The sequence below is a fragment of the Anolis sagrei genome, chromosome 6 (assembly GCF_037176765.1).
Source record: "Anolis sagrei isolate rAnoSag1 chromosome 6, rAnoSag1.mat, whole genome shotgun sequence".
NCBI lineage: Eukaryota > Metazoa > Chordata > Lepidosauria > Squamata > Dactyloidae > Anolis > Anolis sagrei.
In genome coordinates this window covers 29771930-29797682 of record NC_090026.1, presented here as the reverse complement: position 1 = coordinate 29797682, position 25753 = coordinate 29771930, and the positions used below count along the sequence as shown (strand labels likewise).

At 40.5% G+C, this 25753-nt stretch overlaps 1 long non-coding RNA gene across 1 annotated transcript; it reads right to left on the bottom strand.

The window, feature by feature from the left end:
• Nucleotides 1-5392: 5392 nt before the first annotated feature.
• On the bottom strand, nucleotides 5393-24314 carry LOC137097363 (uncharacterized). The gene is made up of 3 exons (XR_010910157.1): nucleotides 23970-24314; nucleotides 17092-17285; nucleotides 5393-5569 (listed from the first exon to the last, which is right to left on the bottom strand). It is a non-coding gene; the product is annotated as an uncharacterized lncRNA (long non-coding RNA).
• Between the last annotated feature and the right edge of the window lie 1439 nt (nucleotides 24315-25753).

The window sequence follows — 25753 nt, the reverse complement described above, 5'->3', positions numbered from 1 at the left end:
TTTTCATGTTGTTAATAATATTGATATTTAATTATTTTTAAGTTTTGCAAATTAATGTTTTAGCTGGATATTTTTAAAGTATTGTAAGATCTTAAATCCCATATTGGAAGAAACTCAGGATATAAACAGGATTTAAACAACAACAGACTTATTCTACCTTCACCACAACAAATATTTCAATATATGCACTTTAACAAAGGAAAATAACAGGGAAGATGGAAAAGGAAATGGAAAAGTCATTTCATATCCAGAGGTTTGTGGTTTAAAATCTTACTTTCTCCTTGTATACTATGTAATAGTGTGGTTTTTATATTTGTTGAAGAAGAAATTTGTCCCACTTGCTTCTTTCAAAGAGTTGCAATGCATCTGATTATATTTCTTCTTCTGTTAAATTGTACTGATGTTTAGTTGGCACACAAATCAGGTACCAAACATGCTAATCATGGTTCTATAGGGTTGGTTATTGTTGGTTTTCCATTTATTTCTGTTCAAATGTTTCTGTTGTATAATTGAAACAATGTTTAAAATCATTTTTGGTATCTAAGTAGCATTTCTTCCTCGTCCTCAGTTACTGTTAAAACATGATGTCATTCCATAAAGCCAATGAGTAATAGATTCAGGAGAAAGTCATTTCTCATATAATGCTTCATTAATTGATGAAAAGATGTGATGCAACAAGGTGTGACGATAGCTACAAGGTTATATAGGTTTCAAAGGGAATTACATAGATGGATGGAAAAGAGTTCTGCCAGTGACTGTTTGTCACAATAGATCCTCTGTCCTGACTTTTGAGAGGCAGTAAGCCACTGAATATTAGTTAATTGGAAACTGTAGCAAAAAAAAGAGGCCCATTTGCTGCTCATTTGCTTTCTAGAGGCACCCTAGTTGGTTATTTTGAGAGGAAAATATGCTAGAGGGGGCTGGTTCTTTGATCTGATTCAGTTGGCTCCTCTTGTTATTTCTATATTCATTTATTATCTGTATAACCAGCCTTTCCTCCAGTAAGCTGAAGGAGGTTTGTAAGGCTGTATGTCAGCACAGTTGATGTTCACAATAGCCCCTTTGAGGTAACTCAGACTGTGAGAGAGCATGGGTTCAAGGTGCAATTTCATGGCATAGGTCAAGGTTTCCCCTTGACATTAAATGTAGTCATGTCTGACTCTGCAGGGTGGTGCTCATCTTCATTTCTAATCCGAAGAGCCGGTGTTGTCTGTAGGTGCCTCCAAGGTCATGTGGCTGGCATGACTGCATGGAGCACCATTACCTTCCTGCCAAAATGGTACCTATTGATCTACTTATAATTGCTTGTTTTCAAACTGCTAGGTTGACAGAAGCTGGGGCATGCTGCAACTTTGAACACAAGGCTGCCAAGCAAGAACAGTTAGAATAAAAAATGGAAATAAAGAACCACAGCTTTGAAAATCTCCTTTTTGGACTATAGTTTCTAAAATTTCCAATTAGCATCAGAAGCTGGGAATCTGCAATCCAAAAGTCTTCTAACTAGGTTGGGGGGGGGGGGGGGGATAAAAATCCAAAATGTTACTCACCATTTGTCTCATACAGACAATGATATAAAGTTTGAAAGCCAAGGAAGGAAGGAAGGCCATAGTCCTTTAACTGCATCCCATCCTTTGTAGAATTCTAAATATCTATCCCTAAACTACAAATTCCAAGATTGAACAGGATGGAGCCATGATAAATAAAATGAAAACATAGTGCTATAAATGTTGTGACAAGGGCTAAGGATGGGGAGACAAAGTGGAATATATCTGTCCTTCTTTGTCTAAAGCAGCGTTTCTCAATCTGGGGGTCACAAGGGGGCATCAAAGGGGTTGCCAAAGATCATCTGAAAACACAGCATTTTCTGTTGGTCATGAGGGTTCTCTGTGGGAAGTTTGGCCCAATTCTATCATTGGTGGAGTTCAAAAATGGTCTTTGATTGTAGGTGAACTATAAATCCCAGCAACTACAACTTCCATTGTTCACATTTGGGCATATTGAGTATTCATGCCACATTTGGTCCAGATCTATCACTGTTTGAGTCCACAGTGCTCTCTGGATGTAAGTGAACTACAACTCCAAAACTCAACATCAAGGCCCATCAAACCCTTCCGGTAATTTCTGTTGGTCATGGGAGTTCTGTGTTCAATTCCATCGCTGGTGAAGTTCATAACGCTCTTTGATTGGAGGTTAACTATAAATTCCAGTACCTACTATTCCCAAATGACAAACTCAATCTCTCCCCAACCCCACCATTTGGGCGTATCGGGTATTTGTGCCAAATTTGGTCCAGTGAATGAAAATACATCCTACATATCAGATATTTACATTACGATTCATACCAGCAGGAAAATTACAGTTATGAAGTAGCAACAAAAATAATGTTGTGGTTGGGGGTCACCACAACATGAGGAACTGAATTAAGGGGTTGCAGCATTAGGAAGGTTGAGAAACACTGGTCTAAAGGTTCATAGTCCATGCCCTTTTATTCATTCTCCATCACTTTATCACAGTTTTTCCAATCTCTGGTCTTCCAAGAACTGCTTTCAATTTTTCTAACTATTCACTGTCTGAGTGTATGATCTATTGCTTGTTTGATGCAATAGGTATATTGGATGTTTACTTTTCTTTTTCTAAAAAGAATACCCCAAAATCAGGGCTATGACAGAGGACATAAACATAATACAATATCCGACTGTTTAGAAAAAGCAAACTAGTTCCTTCTGTGCAATGTTCCTACCAGTGAGTGCAAGTCACTGTTATATTTCCAGTGGGGCAGTAAAAATAACCATCTTGTGACGCTTTATAGACTAGTACATTTATTACAGCAGAAACTGGCACAGGTGGCCACACAAGAAGGTAAATTCTATGAAGCCAAAAGTCTAAGTAGTGCTTCAGTCTATAAAATATTGTACAAATCCAACAAGGTGTCTCTTGTACATCTCCAGCTGCAACTGTCACAATCCACAGCAAATGCAGTCAATTATGACAGTGTAGTGAGATGTAGTCTGACAAAAAATGGAAAGCCTAACAATTCCCATCTTTAGAATGCAAAATCCAGTCACGAAAAGGTCATGATCACGATTTTGTGGCTTTCTGGGGGCTTCCAGGAAGCATCTAGGTAAGCACAACAGAAAACTGTGTGGTGGATGAGAAGGACCTCTGATCCATTCAAAGAAGGCTCTCATTATGTTCCCGTATATTATCTGACAATGTAGGGAACTGACAATGTTCAACTATCTCTTGTCTTTTTTGTTTCACTTTCTAAGAACTTTTCTCTATATTTATGGTATGTGAGGAGAAAGCTGTACTGAGAAACAGGAACTCAAGAGAAAGGGTAGAGGCAAAGATCTGCAGGAAACAAAGGTGGAGGAAACAGGGAGTGAAGCCACAAATCTTCGGGAGACTTACCCTTGACATCCAAATTTGATTAGCACCACCTAGCGGCTGCTCTCACCAACTCTAACTTTATTTAGTGCACAATACAGTAATTCCACACACGCACACATACACACACACCATTTCATAGGCTACAGTACCAATAAATGCACAAGACAATTAAGCATCATCCATATTATTCCTTGCAACAATCTTGTGCAGGAGGTCAGCCAGAGAGAGACAGAGGGTGAGTTACTTAAGTGGCAATCCTTTGCATTCTAATATGAACCCTCATGAATTACACCCACTGACCCATTTGTAGTCTAACATCTTCACTACACAAAACACAAAGAAAACAAGCTTTCTCCTGTAAAGCCTCATGCCACTAAAACTAATCCTGATCTTCACAGTTTTACAGGTCTTGCCCCCCTCTCTGTTGTTTCTGGCCAACACCAATCAAAGTTAATGAGCAATTCCTTTTAGAGGATTTTGATGATCAACTTTGGACTATGGTAACAGGTGGGAGGGAGAGAAAACACATTTGAACTATCATCATATACTGCTTTCCAAGTAGCAAATGATACCTGAGGAAAAATAATTTTATTAGCCAATTCTTAGCAACTTAGAAATAAGGATCAGTTGCTGGAACCCTCACAAAAGGAATAGCAAATCCACTTTCAATTTTATGCCTACACCTTTGACAGTTACTCCAGGCTCTGCCAGAATTCATCCAGTGCCAAATCTCTATAGGGATTAGGATATATGGCTTGGAAGGCTCCCATACAACCTAGAGCAGCTACAGAAGCAGCAGTCATAAAACCGAGTGACAATTCACTGACCTCAAAGCAACAAATCCATAAACTGCTTGTGATGCCCACACTATAAAGTGATAGTTTTTATAGTGGAAACTTCATATGTATGCAAGGGTTCATGAATGTACCTTTTAAAGAAGTACTCTTGAAGTTCACAGAATGATGGCAAATAAGTTTTCAGAGAGAGAGGGAGTGGAGACAACGAATGAAAGCAGAAGTCAGGCAAAGTCTTTGAGTGTATCGGATGTGTTTGAAAGCCACTGAAACATTGGAAGTCAGAGCTGCTATATTCACACAACACAGCAAGCCTCTAATCTTAATTTACTATGCCACAAGTAGCACAACAATACATACTTAAATGCAATGAAGTGATGCAAGCAATCTTGTCACTCCCACGTTATAAAGACAGGTAAATAAACCATAAAACTGTAGTTAAGCACAACTTCCCATTACATCCAAATCTGGGACAACAGTTAATTGATTCTGTACAAGCTCGGACTGATAAACCAACTAAAATCTGACTATAAAGACGACTTCTCCTCCTGGCTTGTTTAGGAACAATGAAACCATGGAATCTTATTCAGACATAACAAAGTTACAATGTATTAACAACATCCTCTGGGGTTTTTTCTCCACCCTCAAAAAGTTGAGGAAAAAAATAGGTTGTATATACTCGCGCACATCAAGGATTATGACAGGACTAATGGTTTTCTGCATCCTTCTCAACTTTAACAATATCTACCTATATTAAAGTATAGATTCTATTTAGTAGGCTCATAGAATCTGTAACTCAAAACATTTAGAAGTAATCAGGTTTGGGAAAATCTGGCTGTCTATTACATACAAGCACAACCAGTGATTAGGAAATAAAAAACACTGTTTTGCTCAAATCACTGAGCACTTACTGTAAGTATTCAGGGAGAAGGCATTGTGGGAATATCCCTTCCTGCACCATAGCAGGATTTTCAGAACTACAAGAAAAGGGGGGAAAGGCACCTTTTTAACTTTCTCACTTTGTGAAGTTCTGTCTACTACTCCTGTCTACAGTTTATCTTGCATTCAATACAGGCACATCCCAGTTAATGAACCATATGTGTTCCTGGGCATTACTTTTTTTAAACAGAAAATTATCCAGTTGAAGAAATAGCATGGAAGGAATAGGGGTAGAATCCTATAGAACAGAAAAGAAGACCAGTTCAAAATGTTTCAGCAAAGTTTTTATTCAAATTTAAATAATAGCCCCATTTAGATGAAACAAGCAGGTCAGGTAAGACTTGCATAAGTAAACAAAAATATTTACTTATTTGAAGACTTATTCCAAGATGCATCCAGAAATTAGCTTTTCTTCCAGTAGTCACCAATTTTCCTATGATTTCAATCTGGAATGAAGAAAATGACTTATTTTTAACCAGACTGAGATAGTGATGAGGCACGCTTACCTGCTTTCATATTTTCTATCTTTTTTTCTGTTCGTGAATAATCAGCAAGAGATTTTGGAGATGACTGCTATTTATCTTGCACATTGTAAACAGGCACACATGGCTACAACAGATTTTTTTTTGAATAAAATCCTGCTCTTTCCCAGCTCAAACTTTATCATATTGTTTCACGCTGCTCTAATCCAAAACTAAATGTCTGTTTCTCCAGCCCTTGCCAATGCCTATCCTCCCAATGCCTATGTTGTTGTTGTTTTTTTAAATCTAGACAGATGAGGAGGAGGAAGGGGGCTCTTCGGTGTGGAAAAAAGCCTTTTTGTGGAAAGAGTTTAGCTATCAGAGGCTTTGTCAAATAAGGTATGCCTGAATAGCTGTTCCACGGATTTGGGACTGGCAAAGAAGTAGAAAACAAACATGAAACAAAAATATATATTAATTCACCCTGAATTGTTTAAGTAGCATCTAATGACAATTAAGCTTCTCCTATTTCCCATTTGGGCCTAACCAATTTCAGTCATACTTGGTTTATAGAAAGGAAACGTACATTGTCCTTTGCATAGAAAGTCAAAAAGCATGATGATTTCCATGTCACATTTAATTTTGAAATGCACATGGCTTATCCTTTGAAAACATTTTAACAGGAAAATAGGTTACTTAAGTCTTCTCTCCTTCAAAACGAAAAATAGAAGATAGGACACAGAAATGCTGGACCAGTCTAACAACTACCATGTTAGACCACACAGAGAAGCTATTGAAATATACAAGCATTTGGGCAATTTCAACAGAAAGGAAGAAACCATGAAAATGAACAAAATCTGGCTATCAGTATTTTAAAAAACCTCTAAAATTATAACAGTAAATAAAGAACAACACTAAAAAAAACGGGAATTTCAGACAAGAAAAAATCAGGGACAGCTAATCACCTCTCAACAAAGGATTCCCCCAGGCAGTAAGAAGAGAGACCTTGAAACTGCTAGGCCATTAAATGCTAATCAAGCTGACCAATTGCAACATTCACACCTACCTCAAACAGACATGAGTTCTTTCTCCCATTCTGGATATTTCACTCTATTTTCCTAGTTTCCAACAGACCTCACCACCTGTGAGAATGCCTGCCATAGCTGCATATTATTCCTTGCAACAATTCAGTTTCTGGAGAGAATGCTTCTAAAAGATGGCCATACAGCCCAGAAAACTCACAACAGCTCAGTGATTCCAGCAATGAAAGCCTTCAACAATACAAATAGAAGACAGGCCACTGCTTTATTTCTAAGATGGATAGTGCCAAGACTGAAGCCTGCCTAGATATCAGATCCAGTTCTATGATAGGCTGTACTGTTGCCAGTTCTCCAGGGCCGTGGAAAATCTGTTGTCAAAGGGAAACATTTGAACATATATAAAGGCACACCTTATCATAATCATTACTTTATATCATCTGTGAGCAGAGTCCTGGCTCTTGAAGGCAGCTTTCAGTTCTAGATCAAAGTAACACTTGGAAATAAGAAAGGTTGGGTGCCAGCTGGTTGAGTTTTTTTAAAAAAAGGGAGAAGCCAAACCCATAGGTTTGTATGAAGAACCCAGCCTCTGAGATAGGCATTCTGCCCTCAAACTAGATTTGAAAGACATTGATTCACAACAGTGGATCTTCAGGTGCTTTAAGACCACAACTTGAACCTTGGAGGTGCTTGATATTGTCCAAAAACAATTAACATTGTAACATATGGAATGGGATGATCAACAGTGCAAGGAAAATACTCTCTGTAAATACTAGAGTGCATGTTTAAAACCCCAAAACACATATTTGTCTGATTAACAAGAATAATCAGGACAGTTTTCAATTTAAGAGCTGTTTCTATACTGAATTTCATTTCCCAGCACAAAATGCCTCCCCTCTGCTTTCTTTTCATGCTGGTAACTTATGGCATAATTGCTTCTGCCAAGTGCAACCAAAATACATAAAGGAGATTTTTTTTCTGCATCATTTTATGTGCTATATGGCTGCCTACCTAGTATTACTCTAATTTTAGACATAGACAGCTACAACAATCTAAGGCAGGGGTTCGCAAGCTGTGCTCCATGGAGCAATTGGGGCTGCAAGTGATAGTGAGGGGCTCCAAGGTCCCACACTGTTTCCCGCTGCCTTCTCTTTCCTCCTCCCAAGAAATGTAAGGCCCGTCGCAAACTCTGTTCCTGCGGGAGAAAACCTTGCTAACATGTCCCTGACGTCACGAGACTCCGCCTCTCGCCCCACCCCTTTCTCCGCCCCTTTCTCTTTGCCAGTGTGGTTTTTCCTTTGCTAGGGCAGCATTGCCCGCATTTTCTCTCAGTTGGCAGAATTCAACTGAGAGAAAATGCGGGCAATGCTGCCCTAGCAAAGGAAAAACCACGCTGGCAAAGAGAAAGGGGCGGAGAAAGGGGCGGGGAGAGAGGCGCAGGCTCATGACGTCAGGGACATGCTAGCAAGGTTTTCTCCCGCAGGAACAGAGTTTGCGACGGCTCTAAGTTTTGAGCTGGTGGAAACATCAGCAGCGTCCCAGGGCACAAACCCTTTCGCCCACTTCCGTTGCTACCCAGACACTTTGCTGCCCAGACCCTTCCCTTCCCCCACTTTCTTTGCTTCCAAAATCATATTTGCCTTCCCCTGCTCAGGATTGTGTTTCTTGTACACAATGAATGTACAACATTTAATATACTGAAAATACTTGATAATTAAATATGTAATATTCAATAATTAGTAAAAGGCGATGAATACATTATCAGAAACATTCTTTTGGGGGGATTATTTCTTACATATGTACCTAACACCTAAGAAATGTTCTGACACTAAGACCTTTATAAGATATCATCGCCAAAATATATATGTGTGTCCTAAAATCCAACCCAGACTATTCAAAAACTCTTTCATACAGCCCAAACACACACATTTGAAAACAGGTTGTCCTTCAGTAAAATTCAACATCAATTTTCACAAGATGAAAGAAATACATGACCAAACACAGGTAGCAACCCGCAGGAAAAAGAGCAATGGTTCCCTCTGAAAAGGAGATGATGCAAACTATATGGACCTAAACAGACACATTTTGAAATGGAATTCTTATCTCTTAATCATAGCTGTGTAATCACAGTTCGTGTGTTAAAAAGAAAGCAGGGGGCTGTTTCATTTCGGGTCACGGAATTATTTGTTTATTTAACAATGTCTACATAACTGCTGTCCTCACAGTGTTACATGCCAAGAACCAACCTTCTACATAAAGCACCATTGACCTGTACATGCTCAGAGACCATCCATTGCAGATATGATATACTTTTGACGAGCAGAAGCCCTGAGTTGCAAATAGTCAGCTCAAATCTTGGCTCAGCTGTGAAAGTCCTCTTATCTCTTAGGTCCTCTCCTTTGCCCTAGTCTGTAACTTAGAGATAAGAATGATTCTGGACTTCCTTATAGTATTTTAAGATTATTAACATAGGCAAAACGTTATCAGCACAGGCAAAGTGCTATAGAAATATCCAGGTATTATATTATTATTACTACCATCACGTGTTTCTGGTGGGCCTCTCTTGGTGCTATTTAAGCCCTGCCACTGGGTAAAGATCCAGTATGCACTAGCAGCTTACATCTGCCAGCAGAAAAACAGGTCCTGTCACATTTTTTATAGGTATAGCTGGAGGATGTGCAATTTCAGCCTCTTCATACCCACAGTTGCTTTTCAACAACAGGAAAAAAGAGGCAAACACAACATTTAATGCCAGTAAAGGTGTCAGCACTGGGCATCCCCTTGTTTGCTGTACAACAGGAAGCTCAACAGGGAGAATGACTGAAAGAAAAGAAAGGAATACAAGCATCCTAACTTGACCTGAATGGGTTTATGCTTTGCAGTTAAATCCACAAGGCTCAGCAGCAACAAAAGCGATGGCATTCCAGTTAAGGCGGCATTCACAAAATGGGAAAGGGCTTACTCTTGGCTGGGGCTGGAGTAGGCACAAATACAGCGTTGCCATGGAGACTGCTAAAATGCCATCTTGCTCCTTTTGGCATCTATTGATAGCTTTTTAAATGCAGGTCTTAAAAACTCATTCAAACTCAAAAACACTTCTGCTACACACTCAAAGCCAACAAGGGAAAATCAGAAACCCTAAAATCCTTTGACTTCAATCTAGGCCTAGAAAGCATGAGAAACAACATAGAATGTCCTTAGATAAGTCTGCCTGTGTCTTACCATTGAATGTCTGCTATATTTTATCACTATTTCTGTGCTGTCAAGTATTTATATTTGAAAATATGGTTAATTTATTGATTGGTTATAAGAGTATATGATATAAAACAGGTATGGGCAAACCCAGGCCAGGGGCCAGATATGGCTCCTTGGGCTCTTTTCTCAGGTCCTCCTCTCTCTCACCATCCTATCATTCCTTCCTTCTCTCTTACTTCCCCCTTCTCACCCTCCCTTTATTCCCTCTTTTTCCCTTCATCCTTCCTTCCCTCTTCCTTCCCTCCTTCCCTCTCTCTTTCTCCCTCCCTTCCTTCCCTTCTGTCTTTCCTTCCTTCTCTCCTCCCTTCCCCTCTCTCTCCCTTCATTCTATTCCATCCTTCCTTCCTTCCTTCCTTCCATCATTCTCTTCCTCCTTCCCTCCTTCCCTTCCTCCCTTCTCTTTTTTCTTCCTCTTTTCCTCTTGGGGACGGTTAGCTGAGACACGAGAAAGTAGACAGGGAGCATGAGAACCATGTTTCAAGATATAAAAGGGTGTCCCATTGAAGAAGAAAGGGGGAAATTGACTTTCTGCTGCTCTAGAGATCAGGGCACAAGGGAGCAATGGGTTCAAATGGCAGGGAAAGAGATTTGACTGAAAAGATTAGGAAGAAATTTCTGAAAGTAAGAGCTGTTGGAGAGTGGCATAGGCTGCCTGGGAGTGTGGCGGAGTGTCCTTCTCTGGAGGCTTTTCCGCAGAGGCTGCCTATTGGGAGTGCTTTGCTTGTGCCTCCCTGCATGGCAGGGGGTTGGACTGGATGGCCGCTGGAGGTCTCGTCCAGCTCTAGGATTATATATCAGGAGTAGGCAATATGTAGTCTAATTGATACACTTTTTCTCTCCCGTCCACCATCTCATCCTGACAAAGGCTAACTCTTTTAGGATTCAAATGTTTCCTGTTTTTCCTTCACTTTCTGCCTCCAAAAGAGAAGAGGAAGGGGAGGAAAGGGCAAGGAGGAGCTTGGGAAGAACCCCCTTCGCTCCTGGCCCACACATCCCTCTCTAGGTCGTCATGTGGCCCCCAAATTAGAAAGTTTGCCCATGCCTGGTACAGAACAATTGAGTGGTGGAGAGAGAAAGGAATGTAGGAATGAATGCTAATTAGTAGCATTTCGAAGGAGATTTGCAAAATGCTGTTGAATGACAATTGACAGCTGGGAGTTCGATTTGAGGGTAGTTAGACAGGAGGCTTTGTGTCAGGTCAGGCTTGGAGAAAGAAGAAAGACTTGGTCAAGAGGTTGGTTTTGGTTAGCTTGAAAGGAGTGTGCGAGTGGCATTTTAAACATAATATTTTGATATATTTAACTTTTGTAAAAAAAAAAAAAGTTTTTATATGTGTTTGCCCTCCATAAACAATGGATTCATCTACATACCGTAGAATTAATGCGGTTTGACATCACTTTAACTGCCATGGCACAATACTTTGGAATAATAAAACTTGTCATTTTACAAGGTCTTTAACCTTGAGTTGCTGTGAGTTTTTCAGGCTGTATGGACATCTTTCCAGAAGCATTCTCTCCTGACATTTCACCCACCTCTATGGCAGGCATCCTCAGAGGTTGTGCTTCTCTGCCAAAGAGTGTTGGTGCCCCATCAAACTGCAGCTCCAAGGATTCCATAGCAGTTAAAGTGATGTCAAACTGCATTTATTTTACAATGAAGATGGACCCTGCCTATCTGAAAGCTTGGACTCAGACAAGAGGGGTGGCATCACTGAGGACAGAAATTCCATAAATCCTAATAGATTCCTTGAGGGCATTTAGACAGCCCCCACAGCTGGTGTTCTGTTAATGGGTTAAGATGAGGTCATTTCAATGCAGCAAAGATGCGGGCCAGAGAAAGCCCTCACTCTTAGTAATTGCAGTGTTCACCACAAAAGTTTCCAAATTTTCCCACAATTGAGGAATTGCGTGATTTTTTCAAAAAATGTATCAAAAGCATTGCATAAATTAGTATAAAACTGATAAAAAATAGAAGGACCAAAAACGGGCAACAACAACTGCATTGTTTGTAGCCTCCTTCTGTACATGAGGCCAGACATTGCAGACAAGCATACAGATGTGGAGTTGTCTGTTTTGCTTCATAGTCACACAAGGTGGAGGAGTCTTCTAGGTAGTGCCATTCCATCAGGTTGTCTTTTGATCTGGGATTACATGATAAGAACCCCCCACAAAAGATGGGAAGAGGTTGAGGAAAACCCACACTTTTCCCCACCAAAGAAATTCAAAATACAATATAGGGTTCTTCCACCACTCTCTTTGTCTCTCACTGACTATTTCATCCTTCCAACCATCCTTCAAGGTAAATTAGGCCTGGAGGCTGTGACTGGCCCATGATGATGATGATGATAATGATTTATATACCGCTTTATCTCCCCTGAAAGAGAGATTCCCAGATAGCTGTTGCTGTTGAGCAAGGATTTGAAGATGGGTCTTTCACTTCTGGTCAGACACATTAACTACTGCACCATAGTGGTATAACCATAATCAGCCTTCTGACATTTTTAGAATGGAGCAGGCATATCAAGTCTTGAAAGCTAGACATTAAGTTCTGAGTAATACCCTACAGATATTTGCAAAATTGAAGACTGTAATAAGAAATTGCATTTTAAAGAAAATAGCAACTATGTTAACTAGATTTATGAATTCTCAAATAGGTTATTCAAAGTAACACTTTTAACATGTATCGTAAATCATATGGACCATGTGCATAGCAACAATTCTTTATTGATTAGTCAATTTTGACCATATCAAAACATGCAAAACATACACACTTGCCCATACATACAGTAAAACCATATATGAATACAAGGCATCCTGGCCTACTGGCCTGTCACATGTGCATACCATTTCCTTGTGCTGCTAATCCAGAAATCAAAAACAAAACAGGGAAAAGTGAATCTGAGCTGAAAGCAGTTTTGAGTCATTGGCAAAATATCAGTCACAGAGGATGAAATGACCCAGAAAGTATTATATAATGCTCCTGACAATCAGGCCAAAGCAGTAAGATTCTATGATTTAAGGGAATTTTCTCTACTGGCTGGGTTGCTGAGGCGTCTGAAATTAAAGAACCCAGTTGGTACTCTTATAGGGCTGAAGCAATATATTTCACATCCATTTGGAGGCAGTGAAGTTAGTAAACTCCCAGGAGAATAGCACTATCTTAAATCAAGATCTGAATGATCATTGTAATTAACAATAGCCCTATAGATGCTTAATTTGGTGTCAAATCTAAAGAACCATTTCTTCTGTCGGGTTTTTCAAAACTTTCCATTACAACTAAAAATGTACTTCAAAAATATACCCAAAGGAAGTTAAATAATTTGTGTGGCTGCTACCTTTCAATAAAATACTTAGAATCCAGTAATAAATAGATCTTTAAAATTGAGAGAGAGAGAGAAAGAGAGATTGAATCCAGAGACCCACTGCATATTGCTTAAAGGAAAATTGTCAAGATTCTCCTTTTTCAACCAAAGATTCTTCAGGGCAGCCCAAAGGCCACATGATTCTGATCCTGAGTTAAACCAAAAAGCATGTTAAGTTACCAAAAGTAGAACAACAGAAACTCATGACCCTTCCACATAGCCCTATATCCCAGAATATCAAGGCAGAAAATCCTGCAACATCTGCTTTGAACTGGGTGATCTAAGTCCACACTCAGATAATGTGGGATTTTCTGTCTTGATATTCTGGGATATGGAGCTATGTGGAAGGGTCCTCACTCATAATGAGCAGGTTTATAGGCTTCTAAAGGAACCTCCTCCCCACCGCAACAGCATAATTTCTCTTCTTTGCATTTGCCCCTGCTTTCACTGCTGGGGAAACTTTGGTTCAACATATCTGCTTGTAACCATTCCCATCTCTGTCTAGTGATTCTTTGCCTCACTTCACTTCTGATTACCCATCATAGAGGACCCAGCTGTTTTTATCCTCCAGGGATTGCAGCTGCCACCCTCCTTAACTGTTGTATCCCAGCCCTTAAATGCCTCTGATAGTTATTTTAAGGCAGGGTGATGTCTAACAACATAGATCATCTGGAGATAATTTATTAATTTTCTATATTTGTAAACAATGCATTCAGGGTTGCTCATAAGGAAGAATAAGGAAGTAGTTATAAGGACCCTGCATTTCCCAGTATGCCCAAAAGTCCATTTGGAAGCAGATACTCCCAAAATGAGGAAGAGAACTTGGGCACTCAATCCAGCTCCAGAGGCTGGGCACCTGAGGCACCACTGCTCCACCACTTTGCCAACTGGACACTCGTCTGTTGATTGTTGGATATAATAGTATACTTCAGGGACCACAAATATTTAAATAAAACTATTAAATTAGGGCTCTCATGACATCTTTTTTTAAAAAAAATGTTATTTATTGTTTTCTCCCACTCCCACCCTCCCCTCTTGTATATGCAATTTATATAGCAAACCATAGAAGTTACATTTGAAATATCAATTTCAGTCTTAATTTTTCCTCTCCACATCTTACCACATTCTCTAAATAATTCCTAACTGGCTCTCGTTACATCTTAACTCTTATTGGAACAGGCAAAGCTTGTTCCTATAGTAGGAGTACTCCTTACTTTAGAGGTGCAGGATCCATGAAAAAGTTAATTTTTGAAAAAATTGCTTTTTTAAAACCTGAGAGAACATCGCTCTAGGAATTGCTAGATCCTTAAGCTCAACTCTGTAATAGACTCACACTGGAGACATAGAGATTCCTAGAGATAACATATTAATCAATTCAACAACTAATTAAATCAGCAAAAAGTTAAAACCTGCAAATGTGGAAGGTCGACTATATGAAGTTTAGACAATGATTAAAGTAGTATCTGCTTTTACTGGTTGTTGTCATAGCTAACTGTACCCTAATACATTTGAGTTTTCCACACTGTTTACGCCTTCATCTGTTTGCCCTTTGAAAAAACAGATTGTATTATCCCTGCATGGTATCTCCCAATCTGCTATTTAACATTTTCAGAAGAACTGGTCATTAGAGCTAAAGATTAAAATAGCATAGGAAGTAGGAGAAATCACCTGGGCTCCACAGAACCATAAGGCACTACCACTCCTCAGTCCATCACCTGAGACAGCTGCCACTCACTTTGCCTAATCACAAGCTCAGCCATGGGTTTTTAAAAACTAATCCAAAGGTTTTACAGTCAGCTCTGATGTCATCAGGAAAAGAGCCTTTCTCTGAAATTAGAGGTGTGCAACTCTGCGCAGGGTATTATTTCACACAGAAAACCAAAGTAGCAAGACAGGATAGTAATCATACTAGTTTATTGAACATGGTCATTAAGCAATGTATGCAATTAACAGGTGCAGCTCTAAACAGACAGAAAAAAAGACTACATTATGAGCCACCGTTTCAGTGGGAAATATGTGCCTAAACTTACTGTGGAAACAGGAGTCCTATTGAAATGAATAACTTCCACGTCTCTGGTAACATACAAAAGAACTGTCTGGAGAACCTAAAAAATTCCTAGAGAGGGGATATTTGGTTGGATGCAGGTGAGTGGGCACAGCAATTATACTGTATTAAGATTATCTACATTCCATTGTGCAACACATTCTCAGAAGACAGTTCATGCAGACATTTTAATCAGTTTGAAACATTCTCTCTCTTTTTGGCATACTTTGTTTCCACGCTAGCATCAGTGTAGTGTGTTCACACTGGCACTTTACCACAACTTGGATACAAATTCTACTCTTACCACAATGTGATTCATATCCAACCAGGAAAAGATTGTAATTAAATTAATCCAATAAGATTCTTCAGCTTTTAATAGCTATATGCTGATACGCATACAGGAAACAGTGAAAATATTTCAAGGACAGGATATAACCTTCTGTTCTCCAGATGAATAAAGTGGCCATGTGAAAGAAATAACATTAAAGTTTTTGCTTATTTTTATTTATTCAGTTTATAGACTGTCCTTCAGTCAGAAGTGACACTCCAGATGATGCATAGAAACAAAAGCAAAGGAGAGCTGCAGTGATTGCTTTCTGATGAAGTGGAAGCCCAGACAGTACAGAGGTAAAGTTTACTGCTGAAAAGAAATCACAGTACAATATCATCTCCTCGCGGGACCAATACCCACAGTTTCATCCATATCTAACAAATATGTCCTCTTTTAGTGACTTGTAAGCCCTCCAACTCACAAAAAGCTCCAGTGGTCCAAAGCAAAACTAAATTTGGGCACTGCGGATAATATGGTACAAGTGGTTATCAGCATTGAGTCCTGTTGTGTGCTGAGGCCTTACAAATTGCCTAAAGACAACTGATGGTAATGGTGGAAATGCTACCAAATATGTCTTCTTGCTTGAGTTTATCTTTCATAAGACTGGGTCAGGAACTCCCTTTCTCCACTTACAAGCTGTGGATTCAATCAAGCTGTGCTTGTAAAGCTGCCACAATGGAAATTGGTAAATAAAGGGGTGTAATAATGTTGGCTTATTTTGGGGGGGAAAGGAGTTTTGAGTAACGACATGAAGAACACCTACAAGAAAGAGTCTCAAGACACTCTATGAAGAAAATGGTCAGCCACTTCTGACTTTTTTTGTAGGAAAAAACATTTTTTGCACAGAAAAAAGTATTTTGCACAGAATATAGTTTTATGAAGAAAAAGGATTTTGAAAGAAAAAATAGGGGGGGTGTTGAATAAGAAAAGTCTCAAAATGCGCATGCACACAATCAAAAATGCAAAAAGGACTGCAATCTCAACTGGAATACAACTTGCAAAATTATTTGTTCTTATATGTAAGAATAAAGTAAGCAAATATTTACATCTCTAGTCTTGAGAAACCAGGCACACAGCTGAACATGTTAAATAGCTGAATGGAGCTGGGGAAAAGACATGAACTCTCCTTCACTCCCTTCCCCACCATATCTGACAAATCCTCCACTCTCTTTCCTAACCTATTTTACATATTAGCCAAAGTCTTCAGCAAATATGTATACAGAACAGTAACATGTCTATATTCCATTCTTTTTAAATATGTGGGTATAATACAATAATGAAACCCTTTACCCCCATATTACCCACTCTAAGCACCCTTCCATTATGCAGTTACAAGACTACTCAGAAGGCTAATACCATGACATCTGGCCAACAAGAGAGGAGAAAGCTTTCCCATGCCTCCCATGACCCTTAGAAAAGTTGTTCTGGATTTCAGTCCAGGAAAGAAACTTCCCCCAGATTTGCCCTTATCTCACCTACCTGATTCATTTGTGGAGTTCATGTTGTCCTTTGATGAACAATCGGCAAGGAGAAGGCAGCTGTTTGCAAAGCTATGCCTACAGCAATGTTCACATAGGGAATTAAGGAGCTGATGGTAGAGATGGTCAAATGCTGTCCTGCCAACACTGCTGGGGCATCTCTGTGGCAAAGGGGCAAAGTTCTTTAAGTGAATCCTAAGAGGAGGAAAAATAGCAACATGTCAGTAAGGGGTGAATTCTGGTATCCAGATCATGTGGCTGGCTATGGGCAACTTATTTCCAAAAGGACAAAACTGTGAAAAGCTTAGAAAATCAGTCTGCTAGAAAATAGCCTAATTCTGGCCACTTCCAGACAGGCCCTATATCCTAGGATCTGATCCCAGGTTTTCTGTTTATCCCAGATTATCTGGCAGTGGGGACTCATATAATCCAGTTTAATGCAGAAAACCTGAGATCCGATCCTGGGATATAGGGCCTGTCTGGAAGAGGCCTCTGTCTTTATCAGTTTCAGGAATGGATAGAGACTGAAGAAGAAGTTAGGATTGTTCCACCACTAGAAACTGGGTTTTTTTTTCCAATGAAAAGAGCAAAATTCTATCTTAATCTGATGAGTCTCATCTAATCCAATCAGGCTGGCAAAGTTGGCAAGTTGTAACAATATGAGTACACCTTTGCACTGATGTCATGTCAGCATTTTTACAAGACTGTTCTTGATTACTGTTCCCCCGTGTTTAACTGTTAAAATGTAATTGTGTTTAACTGTTAAAATTTAACAGCATAATGGTAACTGGTTTCAAAAATATTTCTGCTTGTCCATTTTGTTGATGTGTACACTGATGTATACATGCACTCAACCAGAACCATTAGTCCACTGAGATAAGCACAGCCCAGAAAAAAATCTTTGTTCTCGTGCTATCAAAACATTGCTGTAAATATGGGAGACCTAGCCTTCACTGGTATTTAAATATTAAGATAGCATTTCTAATTTGCTATTTGACTTAAGCTACCAAGAAACACTTGGTAGGGAATGAAAACTTAATGAAGAGTTTGTATCTCTCAGAGCAATCATGAACAAAATTAAAAGCAAGAACTTGATCCTGTACTCTGGGCCAGAATGTTTGAGCCATTCTCAACGTGGTTTCTGCTATACAAAAATGTCAACATATATTTTAGGAACTAGGACAATTGAAGATAAAAAATTTAAAAGGAGCTTCTCAAGTTTTATATCCTGAAATAATTTTCAGGTCTCAGGGAACCAGGCATAAAATTATATCTCTAACTGATCAAAAGTTCATTTTTCCCCCCAAACATGATCTCTTGCAGAACTCTCACAGAACTTTACTAGGGTCTCCTAGTAAAACTGGGGTTCAGAGGAAGCTTGGTTGAGAAACTCTGCTCTAAGATAACAGGACTACTAGATCACAGACATGGAAAAAAACAAAGGACCATCTAGCTGATGTCTCAAAGCCCTTCACACATTATTATCTCAGTAATCCTGTTCAAAAGCTTTGTAACAGCCAGTATTGTATTCTCTCTAATACAGATGGCCAGTGAGGAAGGGGGGGAGGGATTAAGGTTAAAAAATAGTATCTTGCCTAGTAAGTTTATGTGAGCTCAAAGGCTATACAAAAAACAGATTAGACACACAAACTTGCAGCAAGGACATACGCATCTGATCCACTGTGTACACCACAGACACAGCAAACAGGTACATCAAATCAGTGTCCAGATAGCAGAAAAGGTCACAAAAAAGACCTGAACTCATAAAGATCCCTCACCAGTGAGACTTCCTTGAAAAATTCACAAAAACATGACTTGGCTGCCAGCATATAACTCATCACGAAAAGAAGATTCCAAGTGAGATACTTCAAGTGCAAAGGAATTCTGCAAAAGTTAGGCAAGCCTCCTGCTTCCCTCTGTTACATTACATTACAGCAGTTTGTTTGTCTACCCCATTCCAAACAAAACAGCCCTATATTTTGAAATAACGTGGGATAAGGCCAAATAAACACATTCAACTTGAGGAATGAAACCCAACCTTGCTTTTCATAATATACATTCTTCATATCTCTATCCCTCACTAACTGATTTTTTCTCTTACACACGCGCCAACAAAAAGCACTCTGACAGACACATTCCTCTTTAATCAATGTTACACATTATCGTAGTTATATGTATGGAAAAAAACAATTGTCAGCCAAGGAAGGACATCAGATAATTGCAAATTCAAATGCAAAAAAAAAAAAAAAAAAAAAAAAAAAACCCTTACAGAATGCAAAGTAATCTTTGGAACATCAGAAATTTTCAATCAGATAGCTCTGAAGGCCATGTGACTTTCCCGTTGGCAAAGAATTTGGAAGTGTGGTCAAATCTTTGCCAAGTTCAAAAAAAGTGCACACACCTATCAACTAGCATGCACCTGGTGAAGTGGACTCTAGTCCACCAAAACTGATCCCGTAAGAAATATTTTTCTGCTGCTTTTCTGCAATAGACGAATACAAATTCCTTCTGGGTGTTTTCCACACTTCATGCATCATATTTCACTGACTGACAAAGTTCTTCCTATGGCATTCTGCAGATGAAACAAGAGTTCACATTTCATATTTCAGAGATACAAAATCAAGGTATCAAATAAAGAATTTCTGGTTACAACAGCCACTGATAATAATGATATCTTTATTTTGCTCTAATCCCGCAACTTTCCTATTTAATATTTCTAACCCATCCCAAGCACAAACCTGTGGCAGACCATCAATAAACACCTTTTCCTTTGCTCAATCAACTCACACATTATCAAGTCCTTGTTATTCCCTGAAGCCTCAAAGCAATGGAGGCAAGTAAGCTCTTTCATAGTCCCAAAGAGACAGCAGAGGTGGTCATTTAACGAAAATGGTACATCTAGCATCAATATTCAAGAAAGGGATGTGTGAATTCTTTTTTCTCTTCCCTTCTTTCTTGTTTGCAGATACACTGCCAACCAGATGCAAACTTCTCAAAACAATTTTGAGGCAGCAATCTGCATATGTATAAAGCTATCCCAGCATCAGGATGCTGCAGACTGGGAACTGAGGAAAGAGGAGGACAAAGAAGTCAGCATAAAATACTGCTCCTGTCACAGAGATTAATAAAGAAGTAGGATACACCACACACTAAGAACACACGTGCAATGAATGAATATTCAGAACTCATTCACTTGTCTATATTCACTGCTTAATGTGAAATCATATCCACTTGAAGATTATACATTACTGAGTTCATACAACTGGCCATCTGTATTTCCCCAATTCTAAATCCATGCAACAATCCATAGCTCAAAAATATAAAGAATAATTCCAAAGATCAAATCTTGATCATTGCCTTTTCATACAAGGGACACCATTTTTTCCTATGTCATTGTATATAATGAGCACCCACCGATGTTGGTATCTATGGGGGGTCCTTGAACCAAATCCTGGAAGATACCAACAGCTTATTGTACTTAGGTCAGTGTCATTTTCAGGGCTGACAATTACCTGCAGTGACTATGTGGACTGTTTGAACTTATCCGTAGTTAAGGACATAAGCTCATTTTCAGAAAAATTCCATTGACTGACAAAAAGAGATTTGGAACCGGGGAGCATCTTTGAAGTTATTTGCATATGCTGCATATGAGTATCCACAAGGCCCCTGGAACCAAATGCCAGCAGATACCATAAACATATATTGCATGCAAAGGAATTTTCTTTTTAATGACAGAGCTGAATGGAGGGAGCACCCTGTCAAGCAATACCTGAATTTCATCATGGCACTTACACTCATTTACACACACACACGGCAGTTTTCTTTTCAATGATAGATAGCAATGGAAGAGGAGACTCACATTTACCTTCACACACACACGCACAGCAGTTTTCTTTTCAATGACACAACAGGATGAAGGGAGCAGCCCGTCGAGCAACAATTTCGAAGCCCCACACTTACTTACACTTACAGCTAACTATCTGTCCACACATACATCAGGCAGTTCTTTTCTGTCATTTCTTTTCAATGACAAGAGAATGATGGAGAGAGGAGTTTGTCAAGCCATTCTTGAATTTTGTTGTCGCATCAAAGCCCCACACTTAACTTACACTCTACTGAACACACATGTATGCACACACAAGACAGTTTTCTTTTCAATGACAGAGCAGGATGGAAAAAAGTCAATGGAGCAATAGCTGAAGCCCCACACTTATACTTTCTTACACACACACATTCATAGGGTGATTTTTTTTTTTCAATGACAGAGCAGGATGGAGGGAGGAGCCTTTCAATAAATACCTGAATTTCATTACTGCAGTGGAGCCCTACGCTTACTTTCATTTACACATCTATCTATCTATCTATCTATCTATCTATCTATCTGCCTATACATGCAAGGCAGTTTCTTTTCAATGACAGAGCGGGATGGAGAGGAGCCTGACGAGCCATACCTGTATATAGTTACCTACACTCTCACCACACACATATATGCACACGCAAGGCAGTTTTCTTTTCAATGACAGTCCAGGATAGAGGGAGGAGCCTGTCAAGCAATACCTCAGTTTGATTGTGGCAGTGAATCCCCACACTTACTTACACACAAGGTAGCTTTCTTTTCAATGACGGAGTGGGGAGCCTGTCAAGTCATACCTAAATTCCGTTGTGGCATTAAAGCCCCACACTTATTTACACTTTTACAAACACAAATATATGCACACACAAGACAGTTTTCTTTTCAATGACAGAGCAGATGGAAAGAAAAAGCAATGGAGCAATAGCTGAATTTTATTATGGTTCTGAAATCCTACTCTTATACATTCTTACACATACACACACACACACATGATTTTCTTTTCAATGATAGAGCGGGATGGGAGGAGGAGCCTATCAAGCAATACCTGAATTTCATTATGGCACTGCAGTCCTATACTTACCTATGTTTACATACACATCTATCTTTCCATCCATCCATCTGTCCATCCATCTACCTGCCTGCCTGCTTACCTATCTACCTACCAGCACTCACAAGGCAGTTTTCTTTTCAATGACAGAGCAGGGTGAAGAGGAGCTTGTCAAGCCATACTTGAATTCCATTGTTGCATTAAAGCCCCATACTTAACACTCTAACCATAGAATCATAGAATCCTAGAGTTGGAAGATACCTCATGGGCCATCCAGTCCAACCCCCTGCCAAGAAGCAGAAAAATTGCATTCAAAGTACCCCCGACAGATGGCCATCCAACCTCTGTTTAAAAGCTTCCAAAGAAGGAGCCTTCACCACACTCCGGGGCAGAGAGTTCTACTGCTGAATGGCTCTCACACTCAGGAGGTTCACACATATATGCACACACAAGGCAGTTTTCTTTTCAATGACAGAGCGGGGTGGAGGGAGGAGCCTATCAAGCAATACATCACTTTGATTGTGGCACTGAAGCCCCACACTTACTTACACACAAGGCAGTTGTTTTTTTTTCAATGACAGAGTGGGATGGTGGCAGTATCCTGTCGAGCAATACCTGGATTTCGTCATGGCACTGAAGCTTCACCCTTACACACACACACACACACACACATCATATCTCAAAAGAAAAGCACCTTGCATGTGTGGAAGTGGAAGTAAATTTGGAGCTCCATTGCGATAACTACATCCAGGTATTGCTCCCTCCATCCCACTGTCACTGAAAATAAAACTCTCTTGTGTGTGATATCATATGTTTGTGTATATTATGCACAAGACAGTTTTCTTCCCAATGACAGCGGGATGCAGGGAGCAATACCTGAATGTAGTTATGACAATGAAGCCCCAAACTTACTTACAATTCCACACACGCAAGGTGCTTTTCTTTTCAATGAAAGACTGCAATGCCGGAAGACGTCTGTCCAGCAGTATCTCAGTTCCAACTTGGTGCCACAGACTTTGGGGTCTGTTAAACCCACCACAAATACCTGGGGTCTGTTAAACAGGGAGCAATACCTGAATGTTGTTATGTCACTGAAGCTCCAAACTTACTTACAATTCCACACACGCAAAGTGCTTTTCTTTTCAATGAGAGACTGCAATGCCGGAAGACGTCTGTCCAGCAGTATCTCAGTTCCAACTTGGTGCCACAGACTTTGGGGTCTGTTAAACCCACCACAAATACTTTGGGTCTGTTAAACCCACCACAAATACCTTACACCCAAATGCCTTCCCCAATACTGGCCTTTCTCTGTCTTTTGCACGCACCACCCAGCGTTCTCCTTCCCCTTTACCTCCTATATCCCTCCCATACTTTTTTCAGTCCAAACTTCAGGGCATCTCTGAGACCCCCAACCCTCAGAGTCCCTCTTGTATCCCCCTTTCCAAACCCCACAACATAGCCTTCTGTGAATGTATCTACACCAGGCATGAGCAAACTTCAGCCCGGCAGGTGTTTTGGACTTCAATTCCTACAACTCCTAACAGCCTACACCAAGCATGGGCAAACTTTGGCCCGGCAGGTGTTTTGGACTTCAACTCCCACAATTCCTAACAGCCTACCGGTTGTTAGGAATTGTGGGAGTTGAAGTCCAAAACACCTGCCGGGCCGAAGTTTGCCCATGCCTGATGTACAGTGTAACCTTAATGCAATTCAGCACCACTTTCAAGTACTCTGGTTCTGTGCTGGATTTTCGTGAGATACTTTGGCAGAGATGGCTAGATGATACCTTGTAAAACTACAACTCCCATGACCCCATAGTATTGAGCCACATTGAGTCAAACTGCATTAGTTCTGGAAGTGTAGCTGCACCCTAAAGCAGGACCTCAAGAGCCCAAAGGAAGGAAGGAAGAGAGGAAAGAATGGGGGTCTGCTGTGGCTGCACCAGTTCTCCTCAGCCATCGCTTTCTTTCCTTTTTACCTGCCAGAAGCTGAGGGAAAATGGCGCGTTCCTGTTGCTGTTGCTGCTTCTGCTGCTTGTTCCTTGCAGATGTTCCTTGCAGGATGGTCAGCTTGCAATGACTGGGCCCAGCCTGTCCCAGATGTGTTCCTCCCCACCGCAACACACACACACACGCACACCCAAAGGAGAGGCGGAGGGGGGAGAGCTATAAGCGGCTGTCCCTGCCACGGCAGCCCTTCATAACCACAGCAGCAGCCTCCTCCTCCTTTTCCTCTTCTCCTCCATCTTTGCAGCTGGCTTCGCTCGCCTGCCGCCGCCAAACACTAACAACAACATTCGGTGACGTCATTCGCGGTCACGTGACGGGCCCTGGCTCTATAAATAGCCCGGCTCCCTCACTCGCTTCTAATCTGCGGGGGGCGGGGGGGGGGCTGGCGCGCGGGGGAGGCGCCTCGCTCTTAAAGGGGCCGCGCGGAAGTCACTGCCCTCACTTTTGTGGATGTTGAAATAGAATAAATGTAATAATAGTAATAATAATAATAATAACGGTAGAAGAAGAGAAACATGCACTGGCAGATTATGTGAAAGGCAGTCAAGAACCAACATTGAGGGAACCTAAATAATAATAATAATAATAATAATAATAAGGTAAAGGACATGACTGGACTTAATGTCAGGGGACTACCTTTACCTCTGGGGTGTGGTGCTCATCTCCATTTCTAAGCCGAAGAGCCAGCGTTGTCCGTAGACACCTCCAAGGTCATGTGGCCAGCATGACTGCATGGAGCGCTGTTACCTTCCCACCGGAGCGGTACCTATTGATCTACTCACATTTGCATGTTTTCGAACTGCTAGGTTGGCAGAAGCTAGGGCTGACAGCGGAAGCTCACGCCGCTCCCCGGAATCAAACCTGCGACCTTTCGATCAACAAGCTCAGCAGCTCAGTGCTTTAACCCACTGCGCCACCGGGGACTAATAATAATAATAATAATAATAATAATAATAAGGTTCTTGTGGGGTTTTTTTCGGGCTATATGGCCATGTTCTAGAGGCATTTTCTCCTGACGTTTCGCCTGCATCTATGGCAAGCATCCTCAGAGGTAGTGAGGTCTGTTGGAATTAGGACAATGGGTTTATATATCTGTGGAATGACTGGGGTGGGGCAAAGAGCTCTTCTCTGCTGGAGCTAGGTGTGAATGTTTCAACTGACCACCTTCATTAGCATTTGAAGGCCTGGCTGAGCCTGGGGGAAGTTCTGTTGAGAGGTGATTAGATGTGCCTGGTTGTTTCCTCTCTGCTGTTTTGCTGTTGTAATTTTAATTTTTTTTTAATACTGGTAGCCAGATTTTGTTCTTTTTCATGGTTTCTTACTTTCTGTTGAAATTGTCCACATGCTTGTGGATTTCACTGGCTTCTCTGTGTAGTCTGACATGGTGGTTGTGAGAGTGGTCCAGCATTTCTGTGTTCTCAGATAAAATGCTGTGTCCAGGTTGGTTCATCAGGTGCTCTGCTATGGCTGACTTCTGTAGTTGAATTAGTCTGCAGTGCCTTTCATGTTCCTTGATTCGTGTTTGGCAATGCTGCGTTTGGTGGTCTCTATGTAGACTTGTCCACAGCAGAACAGAAGAGAACTGGCAAAAGAAGGCTCCCCATGGACAGTTCCTGGGGAAAATTGAGAGCCAAATTGACAAAGAAAAAACATGGCTGTGGCTCACAAATGGAACTCTGAAAAATGAGACAAAGGAGAGCCTGATTCTGGCAGCCGAAGAACAAGCCATTCGAACCAATGCCATCAAAGCCAG